Raw genomic sequence first — 15,855 nt, 5'->3', positions numbered from 1 at the left:
AAACAACTATAACTCTCTACATGAATGGAATTTGAGGATGAGGTTGGTCTCATTGGAAAGCTAACTCAAAATTCTTGAAAATGGACTCAAGATTTGACCCTATTTGGATTTGGAACGAAGAAGTTATGACCGTCCGAAGTTAAGTGATCAAAGCTGGAAAAAAAGTTGAAGGGCAAAATGCCCACCGGAGGGCTGGAACCTATTCTCAAATCTTGGTACCGGTTCCACATGGACAGAGAGCCCGGAACGTGAACCAAGTACCCCTTGAATCAGTTCCCGGATGTGGTACCGGTTCCCCGAGTCCAGAAACTAAAAAAAAATGCCCTGAAAGCCTGAAATCATGAACTTGTGCACTTAGGCACTCCTATGGTCCATTGGTGACCTTAATCCTAGTTCAAAACCTGTCCCAACATAATGCAAAATAATGATCTACATGCCGTGGTCCCTTATATAAAAAATTTAATAGATCTCAACATCATTTTCCATTCAAATAAAAATGAATACAAGGCCCTAACACTTTTGTCCCAAATTTACATCAATTAGGCCAAAGGCTCATTGTTAAATTTATAGGGCCATGCTAAACACTTTTAATATATATCAAGATGTTGCTTCACAAAAATGATGGCCCAAGTCTACAAACAGTTGCAAAAAAACACACTTCAAGTTCTCCCTCATGCTTGTGGAGGAATGTCATCCACCACTTTCTTTCTGAGACCTAAAAAATGTTAATAATAAGGGGTGAGTAAAATTGCTCAGTAGGTAGTGCCTAAGATACACCTCTTGAGACCCCGTGAATCCACACAATGAATAGAATATAAAGAAGCGGGATCATGCTACACTGAGGAAGAATACAATTACAATTTTCGACTAAAAACAAATAATGTCATGCCATGAAATGCAATGCCTTGCTATGTCGCTCCCAATTTCGAAACCATCAATCACTGTTCAAACCGTTAACATAACAAGTCCTTTGGTGACTCCGCAGCGACACAAGAGAAGGATTGGCTACTGTCCCTGACCCTTGGTACCTCCGTGATCGGTTGTCAATTATACATCAACCTTTGCAATAGCACAAATCATTGTAAAATAGGACTATTAGTCGGGTAAGTCGAACCACTGCGACTGCTAGTTTGTGGCAACCAAGGTCTTTGAATTCACTTTTAGCTTGAAGAGAGGTGTAGAGTTTTGTTTGGTTTGTCACTTGAAATTAAAATGTGCTTAAAGCAATAATTTGCAAGAAACCTAGAGGAAGAGATATAAGTAGAGAAGACTAGGGAAGTGAATCTACTACCTACCCTATAAGCATGCTAATTGAGGTAAACTTAGGGGAAACAACACAAATATGTGACTATGAAATGCTACAACACAAAATTGCTACATTCCTTCAAGAAATTCATAAAATTAATGGCAAGAATAACCTATCAAAGTTACACATGCTTGAACTACCGAAACTAGGGTGTAGTCTTAAACATGCTTGCTAAGCTAGAGATTATTAAGCCTTTAATCACATGGTAAGAGCACATGAAGTCAAGAGTCAAGAATAGTCCATCAAAGGAGGTCCTAAGCTATGGAATATCAAGATTCTTATACAACATGCCAAGAAACCCATTTCACAATCTCATTTCTATTGTCACTATGAAAATGCAAGCCATACAATTATGAGAAAATAAGATCTAAGACAAGATTATACATTCATCATAATCATTTATAAGAAATTAGATTCATTACATCAAATGTAACCTCTAGATTGTGAAGTAATCATATATATACATCATTTTCCCCAAAATAAACCAAAAAGCTAGAGCATGCTTACAATGTAAGGCTTCATCACCTCCCTAGAAAGGAGTTAGTTATCCATAGGAGCAATGGATGAAGGAGAAGGAGAGATCTTCCCTTCCATTTTCGCACCTAGAAGACCCAAAATACACAAACCCTCAAGAACTCTACTTCTCTCTTTAGCACTTAGCAAAAATGTGAGATATCCTCTAAATACAAGCTTTTCCTTTCTTATCTAGCCAAAATCCTTCCTCTAACCGCTCAAAACCGAGCTCCAACTACCCAAGGAGGAAGGAGGACCACAGAAAGTCACTAGGGAACCAAATGCAGCAAGAAATCAGGAGCAGGTAATCTGCTCTCTATAGATCGGCGGGTGCCCGCGGGTGCTTGCATCCCGAAGGTGGCTACTGGGCAAAACGGCGGGTGCCCGCAGTGGCACGGTGGGCGCCCGCGGAGCTTGCGGCGGGGGCCCGTGGATCACTGCGGGTCCCCGTGGATGAAGGCAGCATTCTGGAGTGATTAGCGGGCGCCCGCGGTGGCGCGGCGTGAGATACCCCTCGGATCCGAGACACGGGTTAATCAGGCCCAGGCCCAAACCCGAGGGAATATCAAACAATTAATATTTTATAATGAACACGGAATACAAAATAAATTAAGAAATAAAATTAAAGCTGGAAGGAACTAAAAATAGAATCCGCAAAATATTATAATTATTAAAATCCATCAAACCCAAACTCCAAAACTCCATCAGTTTACAACTTGGGAATCCATCTCTAGTGGACCCCTATTAAACATCCAAACGGAAGATAGAACAAATGTAATAAACGTCTAGAAATAAAACTATAGAGAGAGCCCTACATCGTCGGAAGAGTGAATAGAGACCTCTGCTCAGCACGAACACGTCTAAGCCTGGAACTGTCGTGTACCTGAAAAATAAAAGTGGGTCAGGCCCACGCGCAAGTTCTATACTATTACAATCTAAACAGAGGCCCGATACGCATGTACAACCTAAACAATTCAACAATAGCTAATAGTCCGTAAATATATATATAGTCACACTAAAGGACTCTCACTGGACTACAGGCCGGTCTCAACCTGAATAGAGGTAACATGCCAAAACGCACACGAAGTGGGCATATGTACCTATACCTAAACAGGGTACACCTCCAACCATCGTAGTCAGCTACACATCCCGATGCATATACACTCCCTAGCCATCGGTCCTGAGGCTCAAGCTCATACCGAGGTACCATAACAGTACATATATAAAATCCATCCAAAATCCCTGGTATTGCCGCTCAACAAGTAGTTGCTATGAGAATACAAATCCACGGGACTTAACTTTTAGTTAATCCCATTCTTATTCCAAGTAGGTGGGTAATGGTATTGATTTAAAAACCAAACCCATCCTTAGTATGCCACCGTCCCATACCGGTGCCTACTTTCCAATCCTCCAGTAGTCAATAATACCAATAAATCAAGTATATATCAACTAAATTCCAACATCCAACATTCAATGTTAGCAGTGATAAAATAAGCATTGATAAATAGGGTCACAACAACAACATATACATGCCCAATTTAAGTTGTTCCCTTTAGTCTGATATAAAGACATAATTAATTAAAACTTCCATTTAACACCTTACAAATGACATACAGATATGTAGGGTATGTATCACAAAATCCTAACCTCCACAGTTGATACTAACTGTGATAATGTATGTAGACATGCTCAAATTATAGTGTTCCATAAAACCGATCTAGTCTTAAACTCAAATCCTCCTAGTATTTAAGTTCCAACAGTTGCTATTACAGAAGTTAAGATAGCTATCATCTAGACCCATCCTTCCAATAATTTATACTAGCAGTGGTAAGGAAAAACGTGAACCACAGAACCACAATGCATCCACAAACATGTTTAGTCTAGGTTGAACAAGCATACAACACTACTGTAACTACCAGTTTCGTAGCAAAACAGATATCATTTTAGTTTGGTTTAATCTTCATTAATCCTGGAATCATTTAAGAGTGCAAAGAGTATGAAGCCTAAGGGAAAGAGTAAGGATAGAATCTTGCCTTAGAAACTTTTGTTCAAAGTTTCAACGTCGTCTTCTTAAAAAATCCCGGCGAGTTCCAAAACAAGGTTTAAGTTCACGGGTACGAAATACTATTCCTGAACTCAAAATCTGATCTCCACCGTTCAGATTGTGCGACACTGAGTTATGAACCTATCCTCCAAATTTCAGCTCGATCGGACCACGAACGAAGCGGGATCGGATGTTTGATGAAATCTGGGCAGAATGGAAAAAAACCTGTGCGACCCAGTTACTGTTCACGAGTACGAATCATTGTTCCCGAGGTCAAACTATGATCTTCACCGTTCAGATTGTGCGTCACTGAGTCGTGAACCTCTCATCCAAAATTTAGCTCGATCGGACCACGGACGAAACGGGATCGGATGTTTGATGAAATTTGGGCAGAATGGAAAAAAACTTGTGCGACCCAGTTACTGTTCACGAGTACGAATCACTGTTCCTGAGGTCAAACTCTGATCTCCACCGTTCAGATTGTGCGTCACTGAGTCATGAACCTCTCTTCCAAAATTCAACTCGATCGGACCCCGGAAGAAGCGGGATCAGAGCTTTGATCAAACCTTAGCAGAATGTGAAAAATTGCGTTTTTCCTTCTCCACTTCCACAAAACGTGTGTTTTGTTTAAAAAAAACCCTACACGGATGTCTACCTTATACTTATAGAGTTTTCCTAAACCCTAGGTTCATTTAAGTCCAACTCATAATCCTAACCGGCCCATCCAATTAACGTAGAAACCTACGACGGCTATAATATAAAACCCAATTTATACTGTAATTAAAACCATAGTTAGATGTATTTACCTAATTACCCTATTCACCATTAAATACTTAACAAATAATCTAATTGAACAAAATAATAATTAGTAAACCCAATTAAACCAAATAAGACACACATAAAATAAGACACACATAGAATAATTAAACCAATTACACTTAAACCATTAATGCTAATTAAATAATTAAAACACTAACAAGAAATTCCAATCAAATAACTAAACCAATTACACTTAAACTATTAATGCCAATTAAATAATTAAAACACTAACAAGTAATTCCAATCAAATAACTAAAAATAAATATCATTTAAATAAATTAAATCACCACAAACGAAAACAATTAAGCACTTAATAAAAAAAATAATGACACATAATCAAATAAAATGCACTTAAATAATAAATTAAATACCATTAAATACCAGGAATATCCTTTTTAAAATTAGGGGTATTACACGGCGGGCGCCCGCGGAGCCTTGTCTTCAGAACACTCAGCCCTCACTTTAGCCATTTTGATTGGTCCGGTGACACGGTCATCATTTTTAATGCAAGGCCGCAAAACTCACGCACATGCTGACTCAAGAAACTTGGCTCAAATAACGGTCCCCAGCAATGGCGTGCTCTGATCCTTCAAAGGATTGTCAAAATCGCTCTTTTAATCATAGTCGGGCGAACCAACCTGAAAATAGACGAAAGCAAACAAATAAAGCTAAACTATACATTATTATAAACTAATGGCCTTAACTAATGCAAATAAAGCCACTTAAATATGCAATATTCGGTGCTTATCATACCCCCAAACTTACATTTTGCTAGTCTCATAGCAAAACCAAAATATAGAACCTAACAAAAATGATAACATATGAAATGCTGACAACATGCGTCAATCGTAAAGCAAGAAATTACCTACAAAGCTCAAATGTAACTTGGAACAACAGAAAATTGGAGACAGAATCATTCAGCAGACTACCTTGCATATATGATGCCTTAATAAACAAAAATGGTAAAACACATTTCAACTTTTGTGCATCAATCATCATAGTCTATATAAACACTTCAATTGTCATTTCTAAAAGAGAATTGAACTCTAACTTCAGTGAAAGTGAACCAAATTCCCAATATGCGGCTTTTACCTTCTTTTTCCAATCTCAGAAACACAAGCCTTCAAATCATTCAATTTCCTTCTAAATGGGGTTTCTAAGGCATGACTTTATTCACAATGCAACTTTTGTTGCTTGTTGAAAATTTATTCAATAGTTCAAAATGATACGTACTATGGTTGTGCAATGCCGAAGTCCCTTAAGCTTTCTAACCAACCCATGTAGCAAGTGTTAGGCTAACAACTCCCAAACCGGATGGCTTTAGGGTGCTAAGTGTAGAGACACTCCTAGGGCTTAATAACTTGAATTGGCAAGGCTAAGAACTTCAACGAGCCATATTTATTTATTTATATCTTTTTGTGAATGACCGTGCAATGTCTAAGTCCCTTAAGCTTTCTAACCAATCCATGTAGCAAGTGTTAGGCCAACAACCCCTAAACCGGATGGCTTTAGGGTGTTAACTGTAGGACACTCCTAGGGCTTAATAACTCGAGTTGGAAAGGCTATGAACTCAAACTGGTCATTATCATTGATTACTTTTTTTTTTTTTTTTTTTTTTTGATTCAAATTCGCAAAAACATGCCAAAGATATCCATTCATTAGGGCCATCAATTCAAATCCACTATGTCATGGTCAAGGTCAATTGGGTTGCATACCTCACAATTAGGTTCCCGGTGTGCATCTGTGCAATGTGAAGCATAGAAGAGTTTGAAATCCAACGAAAATCTAATTGAAGTGTTTATACAAACCGATATGAATCAACATGGTCATTTCAATTTTTTCTTTATTTTCAAAAAAATATCATTTGCCTCTATACACAAAGTTTTAAACATATGCTTCCATCTCCAATAAGTTCCATGATTACACTATCATTGCTTCCAACAAAATGATTTTATTAACTTACATGCATCAAGATACGGTTATGCAAGCAAAAATGTTATGTTATCTCAAAAATGCAACAATTCCAATGCACCCCCAAACTTAAATGTCACATTGTCCTCAATGTGAGAAGACAAAGGATAAATAATGAAAAAGGAAGAGAGCAACAAGAACAATAGTACCAAGTTGAAGATGAATTGAGTGGCAGTGCAAAAATAGGCCATTTCGTGAATTCCATGAACATGCCCCCAAACTTGGTTGCAAAAACTTGTCAAAAGCATCTATACACAGCCAATATCATATGAATCCAAAATGAATGAAAATAACTGAAATTTATTCAATTAAAAACTATAATCCATGCAAAGTAGCAAAAGCGATGCAGTTATAAGTTTAAAAAAAGATGGAAAACAATTGCCAAACGCGGCCCAAAAGAAGTCTAAAAAGTACTACTGAAAAGGGAAATAAAACTAGAAGCATAAAATCATTTCATCATCGGAGTGGTGGAGGAACCGCCAGGTGCGCCGGGCGCACGATCAATCAAAGTCTGGAGCATAGCCTGCATAACCTGTTGACTCTCCTGAGTCGCCTTAACGGTGCTCTCTATGCTTTCGAGGCGCATATGAAATGCATCAAGGTGAGCACTGAGATTAAAATAATGAGCTTGAGTCATAACAGGTGGCAGTGGCGCAACAGGGGCAGCCGGAGCAGCGGGGGCATCATGAACAGGGGAAGTAGGAGCCACAGGGGGAGCCGGCGTAACCTAATCCAACTCATCCCCAATTCGGGCCTGATGGGAAGTCTTGAGCTGAACCGTGCTTGACTTCCAGACCCCAAGGTTGAAATCAACCACATCCTTCTATTTCTCCTCATGACGAGGGGGCAGGAACCCTACATTTTTTAGCAACCGGGTGACAAGATATGGAAATGGAAATGCCCAAGCGATGGCACTGCTCGACCTGACCAAAATTAATTAATTGTAAATCTTGAGGATTTGGTCCCAGACAAGCTGTGGGACAGAAAACTAATGCTCTTTTTTAGCGGCGTAGAGGGCTTTCAGAAAATCCCCCTTACGCTCAGAGTGGCCTGGTATGGGAAGGACGTTCTTGGCTAGGACTGAATCTAGAAACCACAGCTGGCATGGTAAGAATGACTTATTAGTGCTTGTGGTTCGAGTGCCGGTAAATTGACCATGGCAAATCTCCCCTACAATGTCCGATAGAGGGGCAGGCCCGCATCATCCACCGGTAATGCCAGTGGGCAAGCTAAAGCCTCAGCAAGATCATCGAGGTTAAATTCAAAAGCCTCGCTATCAGTGGTGGTCTTGATGATATCTGGTTCTGCACAGGAATGGAACAAGTTGGTGTAGATTCCCAATCGTGGATGATTCTTTTTCCTTGCGGGCTGTCTTAATTTCATTAGGCAACTTATTCATTTTATATTGATAGATTGCACAATTTTGTGGAGCACAACATTTTGGGAAGACTTTTCGTTCCGAAACATCCGAGCATCCCTTTCCATCCAGAGGTGTTTAACAGACGATGCCAGAGCAAGCTTGCATAGGTTATTTGATGCAGAAGAGATTTTCCAATGATAAGAGCACTATTGGGAGCTCAATTGTCTTGCCAAATGAACACAGGAGCGCCATTGCCTATCGTCTATTTGATGAAATGCTTGGCACCAAGAACTGGTTTGAGGAATTTTGATGATGCTCCCAGAAACAGTGATCTTTAATGAGGTAAGCTTTCTCCCATTTGACCCAAATACTATGCTTGTTATCTTCAAATATTGCCTATATATGATGCCTCATTATGCTTGCCGTGTTTGAAATTTCACTATTTGGAATTCTAAGACCGCCACCTTCATTTTTAGCCTGACCACAAGAATATTCTGAAAATACCATTAAGCTCATTCATAACACTTTTAGGAAGCCTAAAAATATTGGACCAAAAAAAGTGAGACCACTAAGATAGCTTTCCCAGCATAGGAAAGATGATTTCTAGTTCGGTGGCTAATTCTGGTTGTGATTCTTTCCACAAAGGTCTTGCAGTCCACTGCCCTCAATCTAGATGAAATTACAGGTAAGGCTGATAGGAAGGCAAGAGAGGGTTGTTTTAAGGGTGTTAATAGATGAGGAGTTAGCATAGCATAGGAGGAAGAGGTTATCTGTAAAAGATAGGTTGTGAGCTCTAAATCTTTGCACCTCCAAGGACTTCGGGACTGCTATATGGCTAAGAGGAAATGAACTAACCTTGAAACCAAGGTGCAAAAATGTAAAGTTTGAAAGTACAGGACTTGAACTAAACATATAGACGTAAGCGGAAGCGATAAATTTGTTCACGAGGAATAGGTTACCTTAAATCCACAAGGTGGGTGTTTTGAATCCACAAAACAGAAAGAGAATTCAGAGAAATCTGATATATTATTTGATAATTGAATGATTGATCTTCTCTGCAGTACATGTATTTATAACTAAAAACCCTAACAGAATAAAGGAAATCCTAAAACGTAGGGAAACTATCATAAAGGAAATCCTAAAATGTAAGGAAACTATCATAAAGGAAATCCTAAAACGTAAGAAAACTAGCAACGTAAGGAAACTGCTTAAAAACAAACTTGGTTTGAAAATTCTTAAAAAATAAGGAAAGAAACCTAATTACTAAAAACTACTAAATACCAAACAAGAAAACAAATCGAATCCGTTTAGTCTTCTAACAAAAATCCCAAAATATTCAAAAATGAAAAAACGCCATTCCCGAGCCCTAAACGATTGAATTTGGCCAAAAGACGCCCTACTTCGGCAGCAAAGCTGCCGATATATGTTAGTTGGGCCGTTTCTGATAAATCTGGGCTCTTTCCTGGTTCACTTCGGGGTTAGTCCAGAAAATCAGTCAATATGCGCATTTGGCCCCTTGGCGGTCCAAACAGGCCATAAAGGCTTCCGCAATCAGTTCTACATCACATATCGAAAGAAACATTGCAGGAATGTAAAGAAACTAAATTGTATTGAAAATGCTGCTTGAGTTGTGTGTTTAAACAGGCCTTTAAAGTTACAATATTATGCCCTATTTGTAGAATTGTGTAACGGTAGTTATCATTGGCTGTTTCATTGCCAACTTTAGATGCCTCCAAGTGGATTAGTTCGGTTCATGCCAAGTGTCCTATTGCAATCTTCAGCCTTCGTGATGCTAACACATGAACAACCATGCACTTTATAATTTCAAGCTAACTGTCCGTGTGTTGTTTCCTGCAATTCTTCATCCACGCTTCAAAAATGTCAATTTCCTGTAATTGTTCCACTATTGATTTGTTAGCGGTTGCCAGAACGTGGACTCCTTTGCATGTTTTTAGGAAACAATTCTGCGTGTGTGAAACACTCTTTGGTTGGCACGTTTCCTTTGATGGAGTCAACTTCCTTCACTTCTACATGGCACTTTCTTCATATAAACCAACATCGATTCCCATGGGCCTTAATGCATACAATCTTTTCCTAGGCTTGGACTTTTGTAGTTCTTTAAATTGATATGGGGCAAGTTCTATTTAAAACTCGCCACATGTCTTCACCTAATTGGTCCCTGGCTCTAACTCTTCTCATGGGTCCTTCTGTAGGTGATTAACCACTCTTGGCCGCTCTTAATTGAATTTCTCGCTAACCCTCCTGCTGACATTGCTAATGGTAAGTTATATTTTATCCTGCCATGTGTTAATTGGTCATTGGTTGAAAAGTAAGGTGTAAACAGAATGTTTTCTATACGATTGAACCGTATTCTGTTGTGAGTTGCAAGTGGAGTTGGGTGTTAGATAGCAGGCTGGTAGGGGCATGATAGAATGTGTTCTATTGTTGATCCATGGGTTTTTCATTTAAACCTCAGTTTATTCACCGTCTACGATTTTGGGTAAATCAACTACTAAATTAGACCACAATCCAATATTTTGGGCGCTAAAAATCCAATTGTTGGAGTATTAAAAGAGATCAATTATCATAAAAAGTAGGGTGGTGATTTTTTCGAAGCAATAAGACCCGTGATTTTTGAATTAATTCGAAAACTATAAGAATTTTAATTTTGATTCTAGTACCATTATCGTCTGGCAAATAAATAATCCGTCAATCCAGTCCGAACCAATCCGATTTGTGTGGTTTGGTTTGGTTTTCAGATCTCATGGTTTGATGATGGTTTAGAAAAATAACAATTCGCTATTTGCGGTTCGGTTAACGGATTGGACCCTGAAAAAACCGATCCGATCCGATCCGATTCGTTACCTTAATTATATATTAATATTATATATATGACTTTATATATACTTGTTGTATTTCTATTTTTTTATTCATTATTTAAATTTTTTTTTCTATGCTAATCAGCTACTATGCTACTATTTAAGTGTTTTGTTTTGTTCTATTTAGATAATTTATATTTGGTATTGTAATATTTTTTTTTTTGGGTAAGTTTATTATTTTTTGGGTAAGTTTGGCACTGTAATATTATTTTCACTTTTGGATGATTTATAACTCTATTATGTTATTAGGTAATTTAAGTTTGTGGTGATATATGTTAAAAAGTTAGTTACATGTTTTTAATTACTAATTTGAGATTTTAATGGGTCATAAAGTGTAATCATATTGGGATTTTTGAAAAATCCAATCCGTGGAAACCGAACTGATCCAATCCGTTATTTCACGGATCGGTTTGGTTCGGATTGAAGGTCCCCGGTTTCAAATTTCACCAATCCGTAAGAATCAGATTGGATTGAACTTTACCCCCAAATCGAATCGATTCGATCCGTGATAAGCCTTGGCAAATACTGTCTATATAAACTTTCAAAAAAAAAAAAAAAAAAATAGTGTCTCTATATATCTATCTATCTATATATAATCTAAGAAAACACATTTACATATAAAATAAATTTCATATTGAATTATACTATTTTGAAAGTTCAAAACTTATTCTTTTCAAAATGTTATGATAAAATCCAAACGTCGATAATACTTGACAAAAATGTTTATAAAACTATTCTATTTTTTCCTCATAAGATATTTGAAAAACCGAATCATCACAGAGTGAATGAAAGTATCAAGATAAAGCTTAAGCAAGTTATTTATTTTTATGGGATGAACTGGGTATTCTAGTTGGTAGAGGCACTCCCTTGAGTTGTATGAGAGTTCAGATTTGACTCACCCTATTTTCTCTCCTCCTTGCCAAGTTGAATAAAAAATAATAATAATAAAAATGTATATATTTATCTATCCAAACAAGAAATTTACACATTCACTTTGTTTTTATAGAAACTTGAACCCTTCTACTTTGAAAAGCTGCAGATTGAGATTATGAAGCTGCTCAGATTTCTTTTTAAGTGTTTCAATGGCGAAAGCTATGGTTCTTAGAACAGTTTTTTTGTTTGGCTATTGATTGGGGATTTGAGAAGGTGATATCTGAATCTGATGTAGAAGCTTTGGTGAGCTCAGTTAATGCGGGTGCTATGGCTCTCCTTCTTTTAGCTACTATTGTGATGGACATAAGCAACTTGTTGATCTCCCATGGGGAGTTTAAGTTACAGTTTATTTACAAGGAAGCTAATTCGATGGCTAGTGAGACTGCAGTGTATTTGTTGTTGAAAATATATGTTTTATATAGTATTTAAGATAAAACAAACTGTATACTAATATTATGAGATAAATAATAGTATGCTAATACATAATTAATTAAATATGCAATTAATAACAATTAATAAATAAATATAATGGACTTGGACCGATGTTAGTATTAAATACAATGTCTTTAAAACAATTTACATGATATAATAATTGATTTATCTACAGAACTCATAGTGTGTAACTCTCTCTCATGTGACTCAAAATATGCAATGAAACTGCTAAAATAATGAATTGGGCTTGATCCGGACCATTTGAATATATGGCTCCACCCCATCGGATTTGGGTTTGTGTGGCTCGGACCACTAGACCATATGGCTTGAATTCACTAATGCCATGTTCGGTAGAAAGGAAAGAAGGGGGGTGGAAGAAAAATAAGAAGTAATGAAAATTTGTGAAAGAGAAAGGATGACTTATCCTTCCTATTATTATTTCTTTCCTTATATTATTTTTACTGATAGGAGAAAAGACAAGTGAACCTATTATAGAAGTTTTAAATTACTACATCACCCTTCCTAAATATTTAATAAATTCCATAAAAAAAGTAAAATTTATCTTTCCTTTTATAGTAGAGATCAAATTAAATTATCAGCTTTTTTCATTTTCTTCTATCCAACAGAACAAAAAGAAAGAAATACTTAATCTCTTCCCTGGGGATGTCTCAGTCATCCCTTCTTCTCTCCCTTCCATTCAATTTTTTTCCTTCCTACGGATGATAGGCACCCATTTGTTCCTATGGGAATTTGAATCTCACCATCCACTTTGAAAGGTAGATGAATGAATTATTTGAAGAGTAAAGCTACCAATAAGACTTATTTGTTTAAATAGAATCAAGAATAGAGAGCAAGGTGTGAGATAATGAAAGGGGCTGCCCGGTGTTGTCATGTTGGAATTTTTATATATATAAATAATAAAAATTATTTATGGTCCTACCCACAACGTTTTCTAAAATAGGATTGCAATGTAATTATTGATACTTGATGGATTGGGTTGTACTTTCTAATTTGGTGGTCTAATTAGGAGTATGGTTTTATATAGTTGGATTGTGATTTTCTAACTTATTTGGTATGATTTAATTCTAACCATTTATATCTAAGTTTTCATAATAGAAAGGGAGACTTAGGTATGTTTATTTGTACAGAAGTCATCCCCCTGTTGTTATTATATAAGAGTTTTAAAACCCTTATTCAGTCCTATCGAAGGGCAACTCTCAAAAAGGTGTAAATCACTCTAATGTTTTACAGGAACTCACATTTGATTGCATGGATATTCTAAAGATACTATGTGGTTTAAATATCAAATACGTACTATATCTAAATTACTCTTTAATTAATTATAGTATACTTGATTTCTACATGAATTATTGAAATAAAACCCAACAATTGGTATCAAAGCCATGGTTATAATAAGGTTTTAATTTTGTAGAAATCAAAATTGAAGTAATTAAATATATCATTTAAATTTATGTGCTCGTAATTTATATTATCCAATTATTGTTTTCGGTTCAGTACTGTTCTTTCTTGTCATGGACATTCATTGTATCTATTACACTGACGTTATTCAAAATTGCATATGGGCAAAATTTGTTAAACGTGCTGATTAATTCAAACAGAATTTTTGTTACCTGTTGAAAAAACTATTCTTGATATGAACAAGCTATTTGGGTTTGTTAATCTCGATTTTGATGAAAAGAAAATTGGGTCAAGGATAGCTTCGTAGGTAGAGTCGTCATCGGTATTCTTCAATTAAACAAGGTGGTCTGATGTAACTTGAATTTAATGACATGCGGAACGAGAATAATTATAGAGTTTTTTGTTTGTACTGAACTAAAGCATTAGGTATACATGTTTCTTTGAAACATGACTTGTCCAGCATATATAATATTGTATACGTGTTTGAATAAATCTGTTTGAAAAATATATGAATTTGACGTTTAATTGAGTATTTAATTTATATATAATATCCAATTTATGTACTAATGCATGAATTAATAAACTAGTGGATGTCAAGTCGAAACTTGATGAGTATTTAACCCAAATAGATGAATTTGTGTTCTCGAACTCCTTGAATTAAATAATGTTAAGGAGAGATTGATCTGCCAAGTACATATATACGGTTGTAATATGTATGTTAATAGTCTATTTAAGGAGACTTCAAATTGTGAAGTTTGATTGGATAAAGTATGAAGTATGATTGGATATTATATTCCCTGTTTAATTTTTTTGGCTTTAGTACATTATTTGAAGTCATGAATGACCACATATGTGCAGTAAGAACATGAAGGATAATAAAATTTGTGGTTTCTTGAATTTAAAGTGAGTTTAGTTATTTGAATGTGTTTACATATACATACATCAAATGCATATATGTACATTGAGATTGAAATTCTTTTCAAATTACTGTACATTGAGGTATTAAAACTTACTTTACATGCACAGTTTTACATATGCTTCTTGAAGTATTATTTGAGATCTTCATTATGAGGCATAGATCTTGAATTACATACGTAAGTGATTTTTAGTTTAATGTGAAGTTGCATGGCGGTTTAGCCATACATCTAATATTTTTGGGTAATTCATAATACTTGTTCAAATTTGAATTGAATGACTTATGAGGCTTGCGTGCCATAAACAAGTTTTATTAATCTGATTGATTTAAAGATTTCAGTTTTAATTGTTTAATTTTAGGTTGAAAAACCTATGGAACTTGTGTGCCATAAACAAGCAGCATGAACTTAATTGATTTAAAGATGTAGGTACTTTTAAATTATTTATCGGAAATATAATATGCATGCATCATGATTTTAAGGTTTCTTTTAATTAAAGTATATAAAGAATTGAGATTTTTAAATCATGATTGATGTGCATGTTATTATTATATTGTTCACTGTAATTTCTTGATATGTATGGGGAGGCTTTATTTTATTTGTGTTTGAGCCATTTGTGTTACAGTGAAATTAAGTGTTCTATAATTTTGAGTTTGGCTTATGTGCACTAAATAAATATGAACATAAATAAAATGGAACATATACAGTTTAGGTCTTTCCTTGGGGTTTAGAAAGACAGGTAAAGTGACCGTTTCAAAGGTGATAGCCAATTAAAGTGGGTGATGTCTGCCAAAAGGTGACTCGCTCACTGAAGTTATTATTATTTTTAAATTTTTTTTTAAGGCATTGGTCTTATTAAGGTCTCACAGTGTACTTACCTACACGAGGGCATTTGTTCTACCAAAAGGTGATCAATGTCTTAGTGTGGGACAAGTGAGTAAAATATTTGAGAGTGCTTGAATTATAATTAAATTACCCTCTTACCAAAAAGGTAGTGGAAGTGTTTAGCAATAATTCAAGTATAATCTAAAAGGTCTATTTGCGATTTTATCGCAGGTTTGGGGGGTAAAGTAAAATTTAAATTTCTATCAAAAGGTGATTTTTGATGGCATTTTATCTATTCCAGCAGGGTGGACGGTTTTTTGCACATAGTATAACACCCTAAGAAATTTAGCTCAAAACCCCAAGCACGAATTAAAGTAATAATCCCTAAAGCCGTGACATATTATTTTATATGTTGTTTATGTGGTGTTATTCAAAATAAC

The sequence above is a fragment of the Cornus florida genome, unplaced genomic scaffold (assembly GCF_030987335.1).
Source record: "Cornus florida cultivar Cherokee Brave unplaced genomic scaffold, ASM3098733v1 CherokeeBrave_3.0.0_Hap2_Chr04, whole genome shotgun sequence".
In the NCBI taxonomy this organism is placed as follows: Eukaryota; Viridiplantae; Streptophyta; class Magnoliopsida; order Cornales; family Cornaceae; genus Cornus; species Cornus florida.
Note: the sequence above shows the minus strand (reverse complement) of the source record.